This window comes from Pinus tabuliformis, chromosome 7 (assembly GCF_031772625.1).
Source record: "Pinus tabuliformis cultivar Carrire ecotype Pingquan chromosome 7, CPIR1, whole genome shotgun sequence".
Lineage (NCBI taxonomy): Eukaryota > Viridiplantae > Streptophyta > Pinopsida > Pinales > Pinaceae > Pinus > Pinus tabuliformis.
The window spans coordinates 570,910,880-570,919,387 of record NC_142293.1 but is presented as its reverse complement, the minus strand read 5'-3'; positions in this window follow the sequence as shown (position 1 = coordinate 570,919,387).

The window sequence follows — 8,508 nt, the reverse complement described above, 5'->3', positions numbered from 1 at the left end:
GTTGTGATATCTTGGGTAGAAAAAATAACATATTTGTAAAAGAAAAATTTATATATTACTTGTGTTTAAACTTTGTATATGATGTATTCATAGGCAACTTTTTAAGATGTTCTTCTACCTTCACCAAAGAAGACTATAGCTTGGTTAAACTCAATATCCTTTCATTCAACATCAATTTCTGCAAGATAAATATCACGCATTATTCTTTTACATTTCTCAACATGTTACAAATGATAAATTGGAAGTCACATAAAACCGAGAGAAATCCCTTTTTCTAACCAAAACAAACAAACAAATAGTGCTTCAAATAAAACTTCACACCTCAAAAATTACTCTACCACATGCATGGGATAAAGCTATGATTATTTGAACCATATTTAGGTCATACTTAGTGGGATATTTGTATGTTTACTGTGATGTCAATTTGGTATTAAAATTAACATATAAATCTAGGTTATTATCAGTGAAATTGAAGTATAATTCAAAAACAATAACGTCATTGCAAGGTAGTGGAGAGAGAAACATCTTCATAATTAGGCTTCTCTATTTTAGTTTGATTTTAATTGAGTTCATATTTAAATATATAATTTTATCTAAAGAAGTGAAATAGAAAAATGAGATTCAAAATAGCCCAGATGATCCCAACCCTTCCTTTCCTGGTTATCCATACCTATATCCTAGCCTTGTTAAAGTAATGTTCTTTAAATTATTCAAAGAGCAGAATGAATTTGCTACAAAAAAAATTGTGGTCATCATGATATTAATTATAAGCTCCAAAAAGAAAGTTGTCAATTGAGTTTATCTCTGGTGGTTGTGAGAAATGATTGTTATCCTTCCCACCTAGTTTCAATTTCCATAAGTGACGTGTTGAGCTCAAAACAAGCATATTGGTGTAATGACATTGAACCTTGTTGTTGACTGACATTCAACAAGGTAAATCTTTTGGTCACCATTCTTTCTAATTCACTCCAAAAACAACTGGTTAGTTGCCACATAAGTGATGTCATAGATGCAACTTGTGAATTTTTTCCTAGCATATGGCTTGTTTCATCCTGGCATTCATCTGCCTTACCAAAACATTTGACTTCTTTCTTTCCTATATTCAATAAAAAAACATATGTGGTATTGACAAATTCAAATCAACTGAATCACCCATTTTCAGCTTCTCATGAGTCACAAGGATCATTAACGATTTTTTGATTGACTTTTGGCCTCAACTCCTCTTGTATTGGAAAACCATATCATGTAAAAAGTGAACTGCAATAAGTTATTTTGTCTAGCAAATCCTTCACAATTGAATTTGGAGATATTTCTTGCACAGTCATATATTTAACAGCAATAAGCAATCATTAATTAATGAAATTGATATGATGGTAGAAATTTCAAACAACATACATAAAAAAGTGTGTAAAAGATTATCAAATGAATTTCAAAACAAGAAGATTGCAAAGCATCTACATCATAATATGGTGTTTTTAAGAATACCATACTCACTTTATCATCTTCCAACATAATTAGAGGGAGACTATCATTTGTGCCACATAGTGGGTGATGAGCCTCATCATTTGGTAACTATATGGACCTTAATACACCTCCAAGCTTATTAAAATCAACTCTTCTCATAATTCCTTACATATTTTAATTATATTTTTCTTAATGAGATGAGCAAAAGTAAGATGTTATATCTAGTGGTCTAATGTGCATTGATTACAGGTTTGTGAGAGAAAATCATGGAAATTTTGGCTAATTAAGGGCAAGAACTTGAATAAGACAAGGACAAGATATTATAGGAGATATATCCTCCTCATTTAATCCTCACTCATTCGAATATTCCTCCATCAAATCACACTAGCTCGGAGTTGCAAGCAGTCGAGTCATGGAGATCATGGGCAGCCGAGCCAGTGACAGTTAAGAGCCAGTTCATCTTGAGTTTGGGAGCCAAGCCTCCCTAGATTTAAAGAAGTCATTGGAGACTTTAGTTGTATAAATAAGGAGGCCTAGAGCCTCATTAGGATTCAGATTTTTTATGTAAGAGCACTAAGCATTTTCGAGTTCAAGTTTTGTGGAAAAACATTGTTATGTAATTTTTCTGATATGATAATGAGAATGAGCATTTCCTTGATCCAACACTGAGTTGACTCAGAGGGCTGAAGCTCTTGGGTTAGGGCCCAACCCTAGTAGCAAAGGCTCCTCTTCTTGTACTTGTATGCTTAGGTGATTTCATAGATTAATGGTTGAATTGGTTTTAGCATTGTTTCATTGCAAGTAGTTGTGAATTTGATTAGTTTGCTTCCATTTGTGCATTGCTTTAGAAGTAGCTTAGAAAGATAAAGGAATACCAAAATGAATGATAGCGGGTGGATTTGGCTTCACTGCCCCCTTCAGGGACCATGGTTTGAGGAAATAACTCCTATGCAGCCCCAAAAAGACAGAATTCTGATTTCTTATGGAATTTAGGGTTTTCTGCTACTTAGGCCAGCATCTTTTCAGTTTTCAAGAATATGATTCAATTGTCATTTCTGATATCTTCAGCCTTGTATTAGATCTCATAGTGTTTCACATTATTCTGCAAGTATTTCCATGCATGAACTAGGCAACTAGATAATGAAATTATGTTTTCTTAAGTTGATTGAAAATCTTTCTTGTTTGACATGATTCATGGATAAATGCCAGTGATTGATGCAGTGCAGGAGTTTCAATAGTGTAGGAAGATCTCATGACCAACAACCCTAGCCTAACCTCATCCATCCATGATCACCAAAAGCCACTAAGTCCCTCAACCAATTCATCATTCCATAAGAACAACTTTCCAGGTTTGTTGAGCAAATCCAACCATCTCACAAACTCTATTTTGAGATTTAAAAACATCATAGCCACTCCCCTACCTTATTTATTCCACCATTCACCTTCCCTAAGCCCTATACCACCTTCCATATCACTCCTATTGCTTTCCATTGGATCCTATAGGAATATAGGGGATCCTCTAGGAGCATTAGGACATCATGTAGGAAGCATTAGAACATCCTGTAGGACAACCTGTAGTGGCCTGTTTTGAGGCATTTATGGAAAAAGAATCTCGAAGGATAGGAGAAGCCCCCTAGTTGTCTCCCAAGTCATCTGACCATTCACCACCATCTCTAACCCACCTGTCACATCACCAAGAGGGTTTATCATTCACAATTTCACAAAAAAGGGACAAAAAGAAAAAGAGTTATCGTGTTCATTCATATGCACAACAATAGAATGTTTTGTTATTTTAGATTGCATGCCTAGGATAGTTAGGATTACACACATGTTAACTTAGAATTATTTTGAAGAAAAATCTCTTAGAAATTAGTTAGATTAGTGGTGTGTTTAAAGCATTTGATTTCAATCTTTCCTTACTACAATAGACACTATTCTAATACTCCCAAGTAGTGAAAAATTCCCCTTTCCTGATTAGTAATCAAGCTTCTTCTGAATCAATAGAAGGATTTTTTGAGAAACCATAGTGGTCTATCACCATCTCAGCAATGACAAAGAGTGGATCCATCGCATCTGCTTGTGTATACAACACTTTCACCTCCAAGTTTGTACGAACCCTAGGTTGATAAAGTAAAGTTGGTAGCACCAGGAGTTGCAACATTCTTGTTGCAATACTGGTTCTCATCACTTTTTGGCACCGTTGTTGGGGAGGTGTCTAAGAAAGATGTGATTTTTAGTTTCTTTCTTCCATTTCTTATCTTTGCATTCTGCTATTAGCTTCATTTCTGCAAAATTAATTGTAAATTGGTTTGCTTTCTTTTCCATTCTGCAAGTGATATTTCATTCAGCAGTTAGTTTCCATTTAGTTTTTTATTTCAATTCTACAAATATTCTCAAATCTTGAAAAAACCACAAAAAAAAACAAAAACACTTCTTTCATGCCTTGTAAGAATAGGGATAAATTAGGAAAATTTTTACCAAATACCCCCACCACTTCAAAAAACCAACCTTCCCTCTTCTTTGGTGGTTGTGAATTGGAGGACCCCTTAGGCGAACAACCAAAGATTTCTGAAGAGCCTACAAGGGGAGAAGAAGAAGGAGAACCGATTCCAACTAATTAAATGTCTAAAAACGGAAATGACAGAGGAGATAGAGAAAGAATTGAGGGTGCTTTTCCCATCAGAGAAACTAATGGGGATATGTAGATGAAAAACATAAGCCCCTCTGCTCTTCCTCATTTCCATGGCCTGACCTCAGAAGTTCCAGATACTTTCTTGTTTGAGTTTGTTGTCATATGCAAAAATTATGATTACACCACTATTGATCAGAAGTTGAAATTATTCCCATCCACTCTCAAGGATTTAGCTTTGTGTTGGTTCATAGGTTTACCCAGGGATAACATCACAACTTGGGCTCAGATGCAACAATCCTTCAACAATAAGTATCAGGACTACTGCAGGTCCAAAGACACTAAAGAGGAAATTTTTAGAATGACCTTGGGGCATGATGAATCCTTAGAGGATTATGAAGAGAGATGCTAGCTTAGCTACAAAAGGGCCATGTGCACACTTGATCCTGAGTCACTAAAGCTAGTCCTACTATGGGGGGTAAGGGAAGATCTTCTGGATACCCTAAACCTACTAGCAAGAGAGGACATCTACCAGCTACCTTATGAAGATATCAAGATTGTCTTTAAGAATCATTCTAGGGCAGCTAGGAAAAAGGGTAGGGGTAGTCAACAAATGTTCAGCTCATCCTCTTCCAACACATCCATAAAAGGTAAAATTTTAAATATGCTGGAAGATTTCAAGAGCGAAATTATGCAAAGCATTGCCCTACAGATGGACACTATGCATATCAAGAGGAAGCAGGAGGAAGTAGAGAGAGCATTAGCCATTTTCTGCCCTAGATGCACAAGGAGGCACCCTAGGAATGAATTTCCATTAAACCTAATAGAAATACGCTCGGTCTATGAAGAAAACCACTCCACAAACAAGTTCCCTTCTCTACGTGGACTAAAATTTGTGTATCAGGGAGCTAAAGGGGTGACTGAACAACTCTGCTACATAAATCAAAGGAGAGCTCATGGGCCTCGACCATACCAGCAGGGCATGCAAGGGTCATCCTATGCATAATACAACCCTAACCAGAACACATCCAGTCCTTTTTGGCCCCCCCTGGTCATCCCTCCCTGTCTACACCTTCTCCTTGGTATTTTGCACCTAAATACCATTCCCAGCCGACCAACCAGTGATTTCAGCCATATGCTCCGCCATAGCCTTAGTGGAATGCACCACCCTAGGGGTGGAGGCCCCCATACAACAATGCTCCATCTTTATTACCTTCACCTCCTACTCAACCACAACTTTTACACCTTTCTCCACCTAAACAACCTCAGATTCCTGCCCAGCCAAATCCGAACCCAAACAACAGACAAGCACAATAAGTATGCAGTTGAGAGACATCCTACCCTACTTATGCTGTGGAGATTCAAGAAATCAACCTAAGGTTTGGGAGAGTACTCCTGGACAACCAACCTCCATCTCCACCTAGGGAGAGTGAGGATGAAAGAGAGGAAAGTATGCCTAGAGTGAATCCTCCACCCTTTCCTGAAAGATGGACCCAACCAATCCAGCCTACTCGAGAAGAGAATGAAAAATTTATGTGTCAAAATTCCACTTCTCAAAGCCATTAAGGATGTACCTATTTACAACAAACTAATTAAATATAAGTGTTTCAAACATCAAGGGAGGCGAGAAAGAGACACCCCTACCATTATTGTCATTGGATATTTGTTTGACTTAATGATGGGGTAGGTAATTTTCCCAAAGTATTTAGCCCCTCGAAGCCCTGTAGTAGATGTGCACATCAATGGCACCATTGTCCCACATACCTTGATTGATCTTGGGGCTTCCATTAATGTAATGACTAAGGACACCATGCTCAAGCTCAATCTCTAGGGTTGATCTGGATTTAAACAGAAACACAACAAATTACAGAGATAACCATAAACATAGAGATGCAGTTAAAATAATACTTCATTTCATTAATGTAAAATACTGAAATATGCTTACAAACAGACTGCTAAAAATAGTAAACTGTGCACAGACTGCTAAAAATAGTAAACTGTGCTACAATTAAAGAAACTGAAAAGCTGAAAGAAGCAATGGTGGGGGTCCAAGTGGACTTGGTGGGTGGCCACCAATGTCCACCTGGATCAAGGGTTCATTAAGAAAGACCACAATAGTCTTGCAGCTTGTAGACCATTCCACAGTAGCCCCTGAGGTGATTGTTGAGGATGTGATGCTCTCCATCGATTCTTGGGAGTACCCTGCAGAATTCCTAGTTCTCCAACCTAAGGCCAAGCTTAGTGGTTATCCTATCATACTTGAGAGACCCTGGTTAGCCACTATCGATGCCTACATCAGCTACAGGTCTGGAAATATGAATATAAAAAATGGGCATCTGTCCAAGCAGTTGGTCTTGTACCCTCCTGCTCAACAATCCTTAGATCATTATTTACCTTTATGGCTAGAAGAGGAGGAAGAACATGGAGTGCTTAGCCCGACTCTATACCCTAGAAACTGTCATGGGAGGAGGACAACCAGATGAAGATGATTTGATTGAACACATACTCCAAAATCCAACTCCCAGCGCCTTTCCTTAGACGAAGTAGTAAAGGAAACCAAGAGTAACCATTAGATTTATCTATGCTTAGTTGATTCATACCCTACTCGTGTCAAAACAATAGAATTCGAACCTAAGAGAACTTTGAAAATCAACCCCTCTCTTTCTATACACTAAGAAGAAGAGTTGTGCAACATGTTAAGGGAGCATCTGGATGCCTTTGCCTAGAGTTACAAACAAATGAAGGGAGTACACCCCCTAGTGTGTACTCACCACATTTATATCAAAGAATGTTGTAAACCAGTGTGACAACCCCAAAGGAGAATGAATCCAGCTCTCAAGGATATAGTCAAAGAAGAACTACCAAAGCTGTTGGATGCAGGATTCGTTTACCCTATCTCGGATAGTGAGTGGGTTTCTGATCTGGTGTTGGCTCCAAAGAAAAATGGGAAGTGGAGTATTTGTGTCTAGTACAGAGAGTTAAACAAAGAAAAAAAGAAGGAGCATTTCCCTCTACCTTTCATTGACCAAGTGTTAGATGGCTTGGCAGGGAAATTTTTCTTCTCTTTCCTAGATGGGATCAGTGGGTACAATCAAATCCATATCAGCCCAGAGGACCAGGATAAAACCACCTTCACCTGTCCTTGGGGAACCTTCACCTATAGGTTCCTTCCTTTTGGCCTATGCAATTCCCCTGCCACTTTCTAGAGGGCAATCCTGAGTATCTTTTCCGAGCTAGTCCGTGATGCAGTAGAAATTTATATGGATGATTTTACACCCTATCGGTATGATTTCCATGAGGCTCTGTCCAACTTGGGTAAGGTGATAAACAAATTCATTGAAATGAACTTGTCCCTTAGTCCTGAAAAATGTGAGTTCTTGATGACTGCAGGGACTGTTCTAGGTCATTCAATATCCTAGAAATGACTGCAGGTGGACCCAAATAAGATAGCCATCATCCAAAGGGTCCCATGTCCACAAAAACAAAGGGATGTCAGAATTTTTCTAGGTTTAGCTGGATATTATAGGAGATTTATAAAAGATTTCAGCAAGTTAGCTTCTCCTTTATTTGGGTTATTGGCTAAAGACCCTGATTTTGTATGGTCAGAAAGCTATCAAAGAGGCCTTGGACAGCCTAAAGGACAAGTTGACCACTGCACCTATTCTCCGAGGCCCAAATTGGGCCCTTCCTTTCCATATACACGTTGATGCCTCTCACAAAGCCATAGGAGCAGCTCTATGCCAGATATATGACAAGATATCTTATGCCATTTACTTCATCAGTAAGAATTTGTCAAAAGTCAAGATGAACTACACAATGACTGAAAAGCAGCTCCTAGATGTTGTGCATTCATTGAACAAATTTAGGCATTACATTACAGGTTACGAAACATTTTTACATACTGACCATGCTGCAATTAAATACATGATAAATAAACCTGATGTAAATGCTCAGATTATTAGATGGTTACTTTTATTGCAGCAATTTGATTTAACTATTATTGATAAGCCTGGCAGGGAGAATGTTGTGGCAGATTTTTTATCCAGATTGACTTTGCCTATAGGGGAGGAAGGAATGGTTGATTATCAGTTACCGGATGAACACTTATTCTCCATTTCAGTTCTCTCCATGGTTTGTTGACATATAAAATGACTTGGTGTCTTCACAGTTTCCACCAAATTTGTCCTCTAAGGAAAAGAGAAAGATTTTGAGGAAGAGCGCCCAATTCAATTGGATTGGAGGAAACCTCTTCAAACTATGCCCAAATCAAATTCTTAGAAGATGTGTCAGGGAGGAGGAATTCCTTGACATCCTTCTCACCCGTCATTATGGGCCTTGCGAAGGTCACTTTGCAGCCAAAAGGACAACATTCAAAGTGCTACAAGCTGGTTATTACTGGCCCACTCTTCACGTGG